At 36.1% G+C, this 15674-nt stretch overlaps 1 protein-coding gene across 5 annotated transcripts in view; it reads right to left on the reverse strand.

Moving 5' to 3' along the window:
- Positions 1-15674, reverse strand: part of LOC114938007 (E3 ubiquitin-protein ligase Rnf220) — a 164307-nt gene that overhangs the window by 105289 nt on the left and 43344 nt on the right. The gene's annotated exons all lie outside the window — the stretch shown is intronic.

Raw genomic sequence — 15674 nt, forward strand, 5'->3', positions numbered from 1 at the left:
TTAATAAGAGAAAACATCATGTGCATAAAACATGATGCTTTATTAATAAAGGGATCACATTATGCATAAAATAATACTATTGTGTAACATATTTTTTAAAATAATATACAATAATATAAAAATATCAAAAGTATCAGTAAAATATTGAATTTTTTTACACGTTATTATTCCAACTACAACATTGCTATCTCGACACATACGCTCTATTAAGCTTCAATGAAACTCCTAATTCTAAAACTCCCTGCTATTTTTTGCATATATCTAATATATTATATCATAAATTAACAACGTTAATAATTTATATGAAAAAAACTGGTAACTCGGCTGAAAATCATAAAATTGAAAAAGTAATCGAATATTCGCGAGAAGAAATTTTGAACGCAACAAACGTTTATTATGAATGAACGTTTGTTCGCAATGAAATTTATTTCCATCATCACTATAGAGGAATCTCGCTAATGATTCCCGTTTTACATTCTCGCCGTTAATATTTTATTTTAATAGGCGTGGAATGGAAAAATGGATGGCTCAAACATATTAAACTCGTACGATATTCAACAACACTATTGGTTATTACATCGAACGTAATTACAACATTATATTATTAATTATCACGTTAAATGTACCGTCTGCACAATCAGTGTTGTTTTTGCTTCTTGCAACGTCGAATGTTTATCGGATGAATTCGTTTCAGTCGACGATTTTCGAATGAGTTCAAGAAAATACACGTTGCGTTCAGAATTATAAAAATGCAGAGAAAAATGTTTGGAATTATTTCATTTTAACATACTTTTCCCACGTCATTAATCAATTCACAATTTTAATTTACGCTTTAATTTTATTATAATGGAGAAATTTTAGTTCAATTATATTAAAAAATTATACATTTTCAAAATTGGCGATTAATTACTGAGTCAGAAATGCAAATTGCAAATGTAATAACGCAGGCGACGTTAAATGTCTGTAATGATCGCAAGACCATTGTTGACATTATCTTAAAAATAATAATGTATCATCCGGCATTGCAACTGCATATACTGTTTGGCAATCGTTAATCCAAGGGAGTCAGTTGCGTCCTGCCTGAATGCTTCAATACTAAAATCGACATTCGAGGTAAACTGCCAGGGAACGGCGCGTTATCATCAGGTGTTACCTGGCCGGCCATTAGCGACAAATTGACAGGCAAACACGGAATTGATTTTAGCACCGCAAAACTCGGTTTCCGCGGTGTCTCGCCACTCACACTTAACCGTTCGTTCGATTTCCGCGAGCTTTCGGGGAGAGAGAGGACCACGACGTAATAAATCGATGTAAACGTCAACGGGGTTGAAGAGGAGACAAGTCTGGCGATTGAAAATCACCGAGACAATTCAGCTACACAAATTAGAACGCGAGAAGGGAGAGAAAAAAATGTCTACTAGGAAATAAAAATTTCTAATTTAATTCTAACAATTCAAAGTCAACACAAAATAGTAATAATACAACAATCTTAATAAATTATAATATAAAATTGTGTTTGCTAGATTTTATTATAAAAATGTTTCTCTTGCAAAGAATTCAACTTTTAATAACCCTGAATAAGTCGCGACAAAATGCGCTCTTAACAGAGGAGCTTCGAAAAAATGTCTACTAGGAAATAAAAATTTCTAATTTAATTCTAACAATTCAAAGTCAATGCAAAATAGTAATAATAATACAACAAACTTAATAAATTACAATATAAAATTGTGTTTGCTAGATTTCAATATAGAAATGTTTCTCTTGCAAAGAATTCAACTTTTAATCACCTGAATAAGTCGTCGACAAAATGCGTTCTTAACAGAAGAGCTTCGAAAAAATGTCTACTAGGAAATAAAAATTTCTAATTTAATTCTAACAATTCAAAGTCAACACAAAATAGTAATAATACAACAATCTTAATAAATTATAATATAAAATTGTGTTTGCTAGATTTCAATATAAAAATGTTTCTCTTGCAAAGAATTCAACTTTTAATAACCTGAATAAGTCGCGACAAAATGCGCTCTTAACAGAGGAGCTTCGAAAAAATGTCTACTAGGAATAAACTTTAAAATGCGCTCTTAACAAGACTCGAAAAAAATTCTAATAGGAAAAAAAATTACTAATTACTCTAAATCAAATACAATACAATATTAATATAAAACTTAATAAATTATAATATAAAATTGTGTTTGCTAGATTTCAATATAAAAATGTTTCTCTTGCAAAGAATTCAACTTTTAATAACCCAATAAGTCGCGACAAAATGCGCTCTTAACAGACGAGCTTCGAAAAAGTGTCTTACTAGCAAAAAAATTTCTAATTTAATTCTAACAATTCAAAGTCAACCAAAATAGTAATAATACAACAATCTTAATAATTATAATATAAAATTGTGTTTGCTAGATTTCAATATAGAAATGTTTCTCTTGCAAAGAATTCAACTTTTAATAACCTGAATAAGTCGCGACAAAATGCGCTCTTAACAGAGGAGCTTCGAAAAAATGTCTACTAGGAAATAAAAATTTCTAATTTAATTCTAACAATTCAAAGTCAATGCAAAATAGTAATAATAATACAACAATCTTAATAAATTATAATAAATTTGATAAAAGGCTGTTAAGAGCAGTAAATATAAAAATTCAAATTATGTTTGAAAGTGAAGTCATATATAAAAATAATATTCTTTAATCTAACGTCTAATAATAAATTACAATAAAAGGTGACAAAAAAGAATTAAACAAAAGTACTCTTTAAATACAAATACAAATACAAATTATTAAATTAATAAATTATAATATAAAATTGTGTTCGCTAGATTTCAATTATAAAAATATTTCTCTTGCAAAGAATTCAACTTTTAATAACCCAAATAAGTCGCGACAAAATGCGCTCTTAACAGACGAGCTTCGGCCTGTCCGATCCCCTTCTGCCAAGAAGGAAGATGACAAAAATCGCTGGATTTACGCAGGTTGCGTTCCTTCGGAAGCGGAAACGTGGCACAATGGCCGGATGATTTACGCGGATATAAATACACCGATTGCGCGATGCCTTCCTATTTTCTTTTCTTTTTTTCTTGTCGAGCCCGGCGGGCCGAGCGCCCGCGGATATCCCAGGCCGACGGTCACAAAGAAACAGGGTGGTCCCCGCGGGAAGACGCAATATCACCCTGTTATGACAGCCTCGTATTTTAGTAAGGTGCCGCTTCGGGGGTGAAGAGTAGCGCGCGTCCCATTGGTTACCCCAACGTATCGCGTAACGCTCTCTCTCTCTCTCTCACTCTCTTTCACTCTTTCCGCCGGCACGGTATACACATCAATCACCGGCATTTTAATATCGGGTGGCGCACAATACCGCCGCCGCCGCAACGGTATTCCGCCAAGCTCTGTCGAGAGAGTTCGACCAGCAGCCGCCCTTTCCACCGGTTTTTATGGCGGAATTCTTCTAATTCGTCAGTGCCCACCACCCTTGATGAGCGAACGCCGCCGTCGATGCACACGACGTTTAATGCGTCGCCGCAATTACGGAAATCGCCCTGGCGAAATGTGCATCGATTAGCTCTTACCAGGCAGATATCGCGAATGCCCTTTGTGTCCGCGATAGAGAAGAGAAGGGTGGCGGGGTTTCTCCGATTGCGCCGGGGGTGTTGTTAAATTTATGGGCACTGTCCGTCGACGGTGAGATCCGCGTAATTTTCGAAACGAGGAGAACCCATGACAGAGTTCAATGTTCTTGCCTCGAGCCAAGATGCGTCAACGAAGATATGAATGAGGAGCAAGGTTTGTTTTAATTGACAAAAAAATTGAATTAAATCGAATAATAATGAATGATAATTTGAAATATTCTAATCTCGAGTGTACGATAAAAATAAATGCGTTGGAAGTAAAAAAAAATCATGAGCTTAAATTCCGAAAACATCTTTCCGGTTATAACGATATAAGGAATAAACCCGGCATTCCGGTTAGCAGTCGTGTTACTAGTATTATCAGACTGGAATGCCGGCGTAATAAATGGTCGAATCATCCTCCCACCCTAACAATATGGCGCAAACAATCCTCGACCGCGATTCACCCTTATATTGTTGCCCGAACAAAGAGTCTCGCCACGGCCGACTTGCGCTATGCGCTTTATATCAACCAGTTACCCCCGAACACGACTATACACACCCCTGAGTCGCTGTGTGTACCTATATATGCGATCTCTCGAAAATGTATCTCCAACATTTTTATGATAAATATTTTATACGATAACATTTCTTCTCCGCCACTCTCGTCTTTCAAAATATTCAATACCTTCTAAAGCATATTTCTACTGTATTTATGTATAATACTTACTGTCATTTGTTCTTAGAAGATATAATTATATAGTTTCGAAAAACGAATTTTTATTTTTCAGAAATAAATATTTTTATCGGCTCTCAATATAAAGAATATAAATATGATGTTTTCTAAATAATTAATCGGAACCGTATCTCTTGGTTTGAGATCACAAAGTTCCATATATAAATTAATCTCCAAAACTTACATATGGAGAAATAGGCGCGAAAAATATTTTATTTTTCATTTCCCAGTTTCTGTATTAGTGCGGTCGATTCACAATTTCGAATCTTTTAAAGTGGCTTATTTATTATACACACTGTCGTTCAACCCTTCGGATTCCTCGACGATGAGAGGGTTAATCCTGCTATCGCGATCCTGCTTGTAAGGGAGGATTGCAGCAAGCATGAAGTACCGTCGTCGGCCGCTTTATATCGCTTTAGCGTCAGATTAATAAGCCGCACGTATGACCGGACGACGTCGCGTCGCGCCGACGCGACGTACACGCTCACGCGCACGCACGACGCGTACGTCACGCGGGAACACGCACGTACGCACACCTCATGGGGAACCAGCGCGACGCGGAAAGCCCTTACTATTTATTTTATTTAGCTTATTCGTTTTCGCCAGCGGCGTTACATCACCGTCCGCGGAAATTCAATCTACGCGCGCGCGCGTGTGTGCAGGGTCGGAATTCCTGCTCGATATCGTCCCACGAATTTGTGCGTCGACGGCTCCGTCGAAGTGTCAAATCTTACCGCGAAACCAAATCGGAGTAAAGCGCCATTATGCAATCAATCTCAAGTAATGAACTCGTGAATAAGAGAAACAAATTTTGAATATGACAGCAGACACGGAATATTCAAGTCAATTTTACTTCATGTAATGTATATATATATATTTTACATAAAGTAAAATTGATATAAAATATATATATATATATATATATATTTTACATGAAGTAAAATTGATATAAAATATATATATATATATTTTACACGAAGTAAAATTAATATAAAATATATATATATATATATATGTGTCAATCGATATTACAATAATAATTGGTATAAGTAAAACTTGCTCGTTATAAAATAAAATTGTGGAGAATGGAAAGAGACGCAATTTAAAAAGCTAACCAGGGATCACGTATTAAGACATCCCGGACAAATGCTTGGAATAATCTCATCCATCTGCGAACGGCGTCCTTCCTCGAGCCACCGCATCCACCCCTGAATGTCGTGCAATGTGTACGCGCAAACTGAAAACGGACGGCGCGGCGTGTGCAAACGGCCGGCCCTCTCCATAGGGGTGTGCGTGCCACCCCCGGTGAGTCCGCGGCCCCATACGCTCGCCCCCGGCATGACATATGATCTTCCATATTGCCGCGGGACGCACACAGGCGGCGCGTACGAGCAAATCGTGGGTCGTTTGTGTATATGTGCGAGCGCAAAAATGCGCCCTCTCGCACCCCCGCGGATTCGCGCGCGACAAGGCAGGTAGGGAGGTGGCGCTTATATTGTGGAGAGGGCGAGTAGACGTTTGTCACATCGCGGTTTGCACGCGGCTACATAATATCTCAGGGTTACCGGCGGGTCGCTACTTCTCGCGTCGTCGTAGTCGTAGTACAAATAGCGCGCGGTGGTTTAATAAAAAAAATAAAAAATCAAAAAAAAGGAATATAGGGGACGGAGGACAGAGAAGTTATGAAGCGGTGGGAAAAACGGTGACACGAGGTATGCGGATATACCGAGGGTGCGGATAAATCTCGGGGAGTTTTACTTCTAGTTACGCGGGATATTATTTAGCCTCTTTTGAGGAGGAAGAAGAGACATGTAGTGACATTGCGAAAGTGGCTCCGGTTGTATTGTTCATGATAAATATACTCCGGTTTTTGAAATATATTGATATTTAATATAATAATTCTAGATTTTACAAAATATGCTCTTAATTGTAATAATATTATTAATTAGCTTGTCATAAGTTCGTTTCTTATAAAAAAAAATTAAATGAGCAAATATAATTTTTCGCGAAGGAGTTCTTGCGCATTGCTAGTTTCATTAATATTAAAATAACACGATAATAATTTAATAAAGAAAAATTTTTTAAAATTCGTTAACTTTAAAATCAATTGGCGCTAATTTGATCAATTGTTTCAGTTTTCGCATAAATCGCAACAAGCAATGACAAACCATGAAGAAACATGGGATCGCTTGTGAGCGGAAAAGTAGAAATTCAGTCGGCTGAGATTGGTGTATCGTAAATACGGTGAAACAAACGATGCGTGATTTTTTTCGTCAGTCGGGAGATTATCGATAACGAAGCGGCGGAAAAGGTTGACAGCGCGATAGCGTTAAACGAACCCATCTGCCCGTCGTAGGAGTGCCACTGTAAACCGATTGCCAAAAAGGGATGGCTGCCGAAAAACGTAACCAGGAAACTAAATCCGGATGGATCCTCATAGCCGCTTACCGCTGTTGTATCGCGTTATCGTTATCGAAAATCTGAAGGAAGCTGACAACGATGCTGTAGCCTAGAAAACTGATTGCTAAACGGAAGGCAACATTTTAAATTTGTTTTAGGAATTCGCTACGCGGATATCAAAAGTTTGCGAGCAAAATAAAATATAAATCACAGTAATTCTTTAAAAATAATAATTATTGTTTACGATATCTCATCAATCTATTAAAATTTCCACGATTTAACTTCAAATTCTATACTTTATTGCATAAAAAAAAAAAAAATATATAAAATCAAGATGCATAAAAAGTTTGAGAATGCAAGATGCAGCTCCAGGATCGATCGATCTAATCTGGATCTAATTCGTTACGCGGATATCGAAAGTTTGCTAGACTTTAAGTAAGAGCAAAATAAAATATCAATCACAGTAATTCTTTCAAAATAATAATTATTGTTTACGATATCTCATCGATTTATTCAAATTTCCACGATTTAACTTCAAATTCTATACTTTATTGCATGAAAAAAAAAATATATAAAATCAAGATGCATAAAAAGTTTGAGAATGCGAGATGCAGCTCCAGGATCGATCGATCTAATCTGGATCTAATTCGCTACGCGGATATCGAAAGTTTGCGAGCAAAATAAAATATAAATCACAGTAATTCTGTAAAAATAATAATTATTGTTTACGATATCTCATCGATTTATTCAAATTTCCACGATTTAACTTCAAATTCTATACTTTATTGCATGAAAAAAAAAAATATATAAAATCAAGATGCATAAAAAGTTTGAGAATGCGAGATGCAGCTCCAGGATCGATCGATCTAATCCGGATTGATCGATGGAACGCGAAAATTGCATTCCTTCCGAGATACTTCTCATCGCTGACGAACCAGCCGACCGAGGCAGGTCGGAAAAAAAGTAAATCAGTGAAAATCCCCGGTTGCACACGCGCGCGCGGATTTAAATGCGCGTTCGCGGCCGTGTTTCTGCGTTATCGCGTCGAAAATCTCTAAACAGCTCTCATCGCCCCAGCGCGACGCGGCCTATCCGTCAGCGCTATCTTGTCGCCTTGCGCATAGAGCTTGCTTTCGCCTCTTATCCCCTCGCCATCCCGGGGTTGTACGGGGTTGTCCCTCCCGAAGATTTTAAAGAAAATCGGCGAAAATTTAAAGCGTCCGTAGCCGGGATAGCCCTCGTGACGAGGGACGCTCTTCCGTTATCGGCTGGCGCTTATCGTGTGTGAGGGGCTTACATGCGGATCGCGCGCTTGACAACCACCACCCAATGTGGTTTGCACACACGAATCCACCAGATATATACTCTCTCTCTCGCTCCACCTCGGGGGGATTAGCCGGCCGACCCGCGTTACGAGCCGACCGACAAATAGGTAGTAACACGTCGCGATTATACCACGTTTACACCGACGTTCATCAGCGTCGAAAGATGACGTACGTTTTACGCAAACGAGTGCGCGGTTTAACTGTGTAGATAAAGTGCTGTATACGCGTCGATACTCGCGAATTTCCCCGTTAGAGATTGCGCGTTAATATATGCGGCACCTTTTTTTATTAGCCGAAGATTTAATTAGACAAATTGTAAAAAAGAAATTTAATATGACATTAATCGAAAAAATATTGAAAATTGTAATGTGCTTGATTGTATATAAAATGATTGGAATAAAAAAATTAATTTTATTTTATTATAAATTAAACGTTGTGTAACCTGTCAAACATATTCACGTTAAATCGCGCATCGTGCAATAAAATTATTAACGCGAAAGTATGCGAATTCAATTCAGCTTTAGTCGGAATGAAAAAAAAAAAAAACGCATTTTCTGTCAATGAGTTTTATCTCTTTATATATATTGTATTTGTCTTTTCATTTAAGGGTTGAAAGCGACATAACGTTACGTATCGGTCCGCAAACCCCCAGCGTGTCGCAGAATATTTAATTAGTTTTTCCAACAGCACTCGCCTGTGCCCATAAATGTTAATTGCAGATGAAGTGGCAATAAGAAGCTTGCCCTCTTTCGCCCGAGCCCTTCTTCGTCGAGTCCTTAATTCTTACGACGTTTAACGAGCAGCCGCGAACGTTTATCCCGACTGCGAAAGCCGCGATAGACACATTCTTCCCTCGTTACGACTCCGCTGACATCTTGCCCTTTTACCCCGCTTGTTAAATGTAAATCATCGCGATGATATTATTCGATGAGCGCTTTGACGAGAGGAAAGGTAAAATTTTAACAACGCATATATTAACGATGAAGGAAACCTTTCCCTTTTTGTTCAAATATACGACTAAATATCTTAAATTTATTTTTAGTTTTTCAACAATAAATACACATATGTATTATGAAAAAAAAAAATTTATTTAAATTAGACTACTCAAATTACCTATAATAATAAGTATAAATAATGATCTCCCCCATCAAGATAAAAAATATAAAAATAGAAAAAAATATAATCTAAAACATATATCAAATATAAAAAAATAATATTGCGAGTAAAATCTATTCCTTTGAAAATGCAATCTATAATCAGTCGAAAGTTTTTTAGATTCATCCCTGGTATTTCAGAGAGCGTCTGTCGCTGCTGAGATCGTCCACCGAGAAAAACCGTTTGAAGCTGCGTCGGTGAAGAACGAGGCGACGGAGCGTGAGGAGAAAAATCAGTGGCGATACAGCGGGTGACGCGTTAGAAAAAGGCGGCATTCGCGCCAGCGAGAAAGGGAGGAAGTTGGTCGGTGGCCGGCCCGAAACGTTACGAGGGGTCGCGCCACCAAAGGCGGAAAGAACGGAATTTAATTAAGTAAAATTACTGTCGCGCGCGCGAAGAGGCGAAAAGCTTCTCTCCTGCTGAAACCCCGGCCGAAAAAATGGCGACGCAAGACGTCACACGGAGTAGTAGAGGAGCCCGCGCATAATGATCTCATCCCCCGATAAAAACGGAGGAGTAATGGAAAGTAAACGAATTTTCCCTCGCTCTGGGCGATTAAATGCATGCTTAGGATACCATCGCGGGAATATTTATATAATCGGGTAATTTTACTTTTGACTCTTTCTCGTTTTGGTCTTAATTAATTGTCTTAGGCGAGAGCAGCAATGCTAGAGTGCTAATAGATGTTATCTCTCTTCCAATTAAGAAAATGTTGTACTGTACACTATCACAATATGTGTTAAAGAAATGACTGTATAAAATAATTAAATTAATTACGTTTTGTATAAAAACAAAGTTACATGTAATAAAAATATTAAGAGTATTATAAATTGTATTAAATTATATTGAAAAACTACGTCGAGAGAAATATTTTCATATAGTTTTTTACATATTTACGAAGAAAAAATGTACATCTAAAAAAATGTCGCGTAGGAAAATAAACTCGACAATGACTCATCGTGACTTTCATGAAAGTATAACTAGAAATCATCCTGCGCACCACGCAATCACGCGGAATAGCCCTTTATGCCGCATTTATGAAAAATAATATGTTTGTCGTACGTGCTAGAAACGGTTAGCAAGATCATCAAGATAGACGTTATCCTACATGCACATTTTGCGTTTCTCTTTTCGAGATTGCTGTTTATCGGGTATACTAAAATATATTACTCCTAAATGTGTCTACATTACTTTCCTTATTTCATTCCTTATTTTTTATTCTTTGACCTTAAGACTTCAGACAGGAAACATACAACGCAATGACTAAATAAGATAATGGAATAAAACAAGTCGTAATAATATCTATTTTAACCAATTACATTTTCATCAAAAGCACTAGGTAACAAAAACCATTTGTATTGAAAATTTTTTTCATAATTCGGATTTAATGCTAAAAAAATATGAATAAAAAAAAAAAAAATACCGAGCTCTTCTTAAAATTTCCAAATCCTACCTTGCAAAAAAAAAAAAAAAATCGCCTTTGTCCAAAATGTACGAGCCTACAACGAATTCTATAGCGATCCCCCGCGCGCGAAAGCATATTTCAATATCCGGTCTACTTCGACCTCCTCGCCGAAATACACATTTCAATATCCATTTCCTGTATAGAGCGAGTTATTTTTTTCAGCGCCGCCTTTTTGGAACTCGTTATCAGGTATATCGGTCCGGATGAAACGCGTATGCACCGAGCGCATCTCCGTTGCGGTTCGTATAACAACGTATTTTTTGTTGTCGTATTGTGCCACGGCACTGACCCACTTAGCGCCTCATCCCTTCCCTCCTAACTCATTCCCTTTTCTCTTTTGAAAAAAAAAAAAAAAAAAAAAGAAAAAAAAATCCATCGCTCCGCGCTTTTCCATTTTCCCATCCCAACACTTCGGCAGTTATTGCTTATTTGGAACTTTAAAGAGACCCGGTATTGGACTGATTTATCGCGATGGTTTTATTTATGAAGTGCGATTATTTGTCTGGCGATGTGCATGACTTTTATCACTAGACTGCCTTTATCTCTTATCTCTTTATTTGTTTATCGAAGCTGTATCAATCTGAATTAATTCGCATCAGTTAAGAACGTAAGCCACTTGAATACGTTCACGTATGACGGATGATAAAAACAAAACGCGCACGAATTTAAAAAATACACAAATTAAAAAGTTCGAAACCATTAGGGAAAAAAATCGGGTGAAATAAAAATACAGAAATGTGAATTTTACTTTCACTTTCGGCACAGCTTTTGCGCGTCGAATTAAGGAAAGAGTCACGTCACTTCTCGTTCTCGTCACGATCCGTCACGCTGACTCATGGATCAGCTAATTAATCCGCAGTGAAAGGACAACGGGATAAAAAGAAGTGAAAGAACAACTTTCGCAATGTCCGTGCGACTCTTGCTCATCGTCGTCGCCTCCGTTCGATTAAACGAATCGAGATATCGCCTCGTGATGCGATTACTGGGGTCCGCATCCCTCGGTACACGAGTATATATCGATCGAAACGGTGTCACGCGTGTCCTTCCGGATGGCGAAGCGTTTTACCCCTGTCGCCGGGAATTAACGTCACCTCCGCTCTCGGATGTCGGGAGTGGTCGAAAAAACTTTTCGTTTATCCTCGATTTCCTGAGTGAGCAAACGCCAAAGAGATTTTAACGACAGCGCGAAATGGGCGCCATTTGAATAATCAAAATAATATTCTTACGTTTAATGTGCGACTGCGGTAAAATCAAAAAATGAATGAACCAAGCCACAGAAAAAAAGGAATCCTTGATTCAAGTATATTTTTATTCTCGAACGCTATTTGATTGATTTAAGCATGGAATGCTCTTTGTAATCACAAATTTTCATTTGCCTTAATAATAATATTCTTGTTTTAAAAATCGCATATGGTAAAAACAAAACTTAGTCACATTTGAACTAAAAATTATTATATATATTTGAAAGTACCGCTTATATCCGATGCTCACTTGTCACTTGTCCTTGCAATATTTATAAGTAAATTTCAGCTTCAACCAAGAATATTTTGCACTTTGTTTTAAGGATAAATTATTCTTTATCCAAAATTATTTATATTTGGCGCTATTGTCAGGATAAAATATACTTGAATCAAAGCATATTTGCATTCTTTTAAGGATACTGTTTTTTCTGTGTGTATATAAATATGTGCGATTAAAATTATATTTAATCCTACAGTAATGTGAACTAATTTAATATGATATACAAAATGAGAATAATAAACTAAAAATGCGTAAAAGTATCGTACACGATGGGGATTAATAATATTGAGATTGTTTCTTGCTCGGAGATGAGTTGCGTTTCGGGGATAAAATCGAGCAGACGCGCGAAGGAGAGAAAAGCAGCTTGATATTTTAATAAAGAATATTGCGAGGCGTCGCTCACTTACTTAGTCACACCGAGCGATTACGATAAATTAACAGCAGCTTATTTCCTTCCAGAAGAATATCCCAGAGAAGATCCTTGGCTACCCCCGTTTCCTTCATCCACGACCTTCCTTACGGCCTTTAATTACCGATTTAATTAGTTGAACGTTTCGGACGATACTCTATCACGGGATTATCAATTAACTGATTTTAATTTCAATTCGCGAATTTATCGCCGACATCATGTGACATTGTTTCAGCGATTAAAGCTTTCTATAATAAACGTCATTTCATAACGATTAAAGTCTTATTTTAACAAACTAATAAGCAAATTAAAAAATAATATTTTTAATACATTACATTTTTATAATAAAAAAAAATTAATTTATATGTTAAAATATCATATGAGATGCGCGCAGCAAATTTTTAATTCGACGGTAATAAATAGTCATTATTAATAGAACTAAAGATTTTATTAACATGAAAATTAGAAAATTAGAAAATATGATATTCATTTATGGAATACTCGCGGCTGAGTTATCGACGAACGTGTGCATAAGAGTATTCAAAAAGCATCACTTAAAATATGCTGAAATGATGCATTTATGCATTTCATGATAAAATATGAATTTATGCGCGCGTTGAGGTGGCCCGGTAATTTTAGCAAACGCTCATGTTTCTGGTTTCTTGACATAACACATCATTACTCTGTCTATTTCTATAATGTGATTTGGCCTAAAGAAATATCTCGAGACGTATTTCACAAATGGTATATACATATTATGTTTTATCAATACATTTTGTAATGATTGCTGTCACAAAATTATTATTTATAAATAATTCATATATAAATTGCGTTTTTTAAAATGCAAATATATATATATATATATTATATATGTAAATATAAATATATTTTACTTTGCGTTATTTTTATTATATTATTACAAATTATGAAAATAAATTAAGTAAAATTAAGAATTAAAATTAAATAAATGTTTAAAATGAAAATAGAGCAATGTGTGTGTAACTTTAGAGAGTCAATCATTTATCATTATTAAAAAAAACTTCTGAACGTATGTGAGATATTTTAGAAACGCTATAGCAATCTCCAAATTAGTGTCATGTCAGTCAAGCTTAAGCGAATGCGCTAAACCAACAGCAAACACTCACTTTTCACGGCAATAAAACCGGGAATTACCGTTGCGCATACGCGGATAAAAAATCTCGAATATATATCATCCGAATACATGTCACCACTTAACCTTCACCATTAACCACTGTTCTCCACTTTTAGTGGTATCTCGATCGCGCCGCACTATAATCGAGTGCTAAATATATGGCAATGATTAAAAGACGACATTGGAGTTGTATTTTTTCATATATAGTAATTTAATTAAATATTTCCAAGTTTTTATACATAATAATTTATTTTGTTACACATACACATACTGATGCTAATATATTATTATAAATCTTTATTGTAAATGATATTTTTTCTCATTATTCATATTAAAAAAAAAAAAAAAAAAAGAATATTCTTTTTCATGCAAATGAAAGGTGTGTGTGATAGCTACAATTCAGCAGTTAACTGGTAAAACTTGGCGACGCGGCTGAGAATCACTGACGCTTAAAGCGTCAGATACCGGTGCATTCACCTTATGAAAGTCATTAATCTTGAGGGACGCAGAGCCGGCCAATTAACAGGGCGGAATCAGGGACCGGCTAAGGTAGATACTGATTCCGATCGATTTCGGGCTTAAGTCGGGGGATACCGCCGCAGCGGCTGCGGCGGGTCAAGTTATCGATCCGTCTGTTCATTCTCGCGAATTTCGGAGTGCCGGTCGGTCGCGGCGGTCCATCGATCCCGCAAATCCAGCTACCAGATCGACTTGCGCGTTTGCACGAACTAAGCCCACGAGCTATGCTCATCTTCCTGTCCACAAATCTCCTAAGACCCGTCGGGCCTTTCGCCAGCTGCCTGCCGGCGCACCTGATGCGCCGATGCACACGCCTGTGTCGCGTTGCATCAAGGCTTGCGATATATCGGAAACGGCGACGGTGACGAAATGTGACAAAATCGGGATATGCAAGTCGAAAAGTCAAATTTCTCTAAGCTTCATCACGCGAATCTATAAACTTACTGCTGCACTTGAAATAAAATTTTGCAAACTATTATATAAACTTGCATTACTTTCAAATCACAATTTATTTTTCATATGTAAATATATAATTGAAGTGTGAAAGAAAAATTGAATAAAGAATTTGTATTTCGAATTATACTCAAATTGTGTTTCAAATTTTCAGATTTTTTTCTCAATGAATATCGTATTAAATTTACTCATTATATTTTTTGAACAATGAAACTTATACATATAATGACTACAAATAAAATAATGTTAATTTAATCAAAATAATTCAGTTGAAATAACCTCATAAATTTTAATGATTGTGATGAATCAAACTAAATTGCAATCAATATAATTAAATTAAAATTACTCTTATACCGAAATTGCTTCGATCAAATTACCTGTTATTATTATTTTTTCATTACGCGATTCCCCGAAAATTACTGATGCAACTAGACGCTATTTAACGAAAATTAATTATGCATTTCGGATCTGATTATCGACGCGACCAGGTCGTTCCTCACGTTAATTATGCTTTCATTCGTCCATTCTCTCTTGAAAATATTCAGCCGTGGCATAAGTCGAAAATAAGTTTTCATTTCGAACGTGCAATTCGTTCAAAATTTAATTGTATTAATTCTCACTTTTAAGCGAAACGAGGCAGTAGCGCGCATTTTGCACGCAAGTAATTTTTCTGAGAGATCTTATATGTTACTTTCGCATTTAAATGCACTCACATGTACAAGAAATAAATATCATCGATCCTTTCGGTTCTTAAAAAGCATCCACATTTATAATTCATATCACTATATATATTAATATATTAATATATTTAATATATTAATATATTTAATATATTAATATACCTATTAATATATTATAATATACAAATATAATAATATATTTTTATCCGGGATACATAAAAAATTGATCGAATATATATATATATATATATTAA

This window comes from Nylanderia fulva, unplaced genomic scaffold, assembly GCF_048542155.1.
Source record: "Nylanderia fulva isolate GAGA-0341 unplaced genomic scaffold, ASM4854215v1 Scaffold4, whole genome shotgun sequence".
NCBI lineage: Eukaryota > Metazoa > Arthropoda > Insecta > Hymenoptera > Formicidae > Nylanderia > Nylanderia fulva.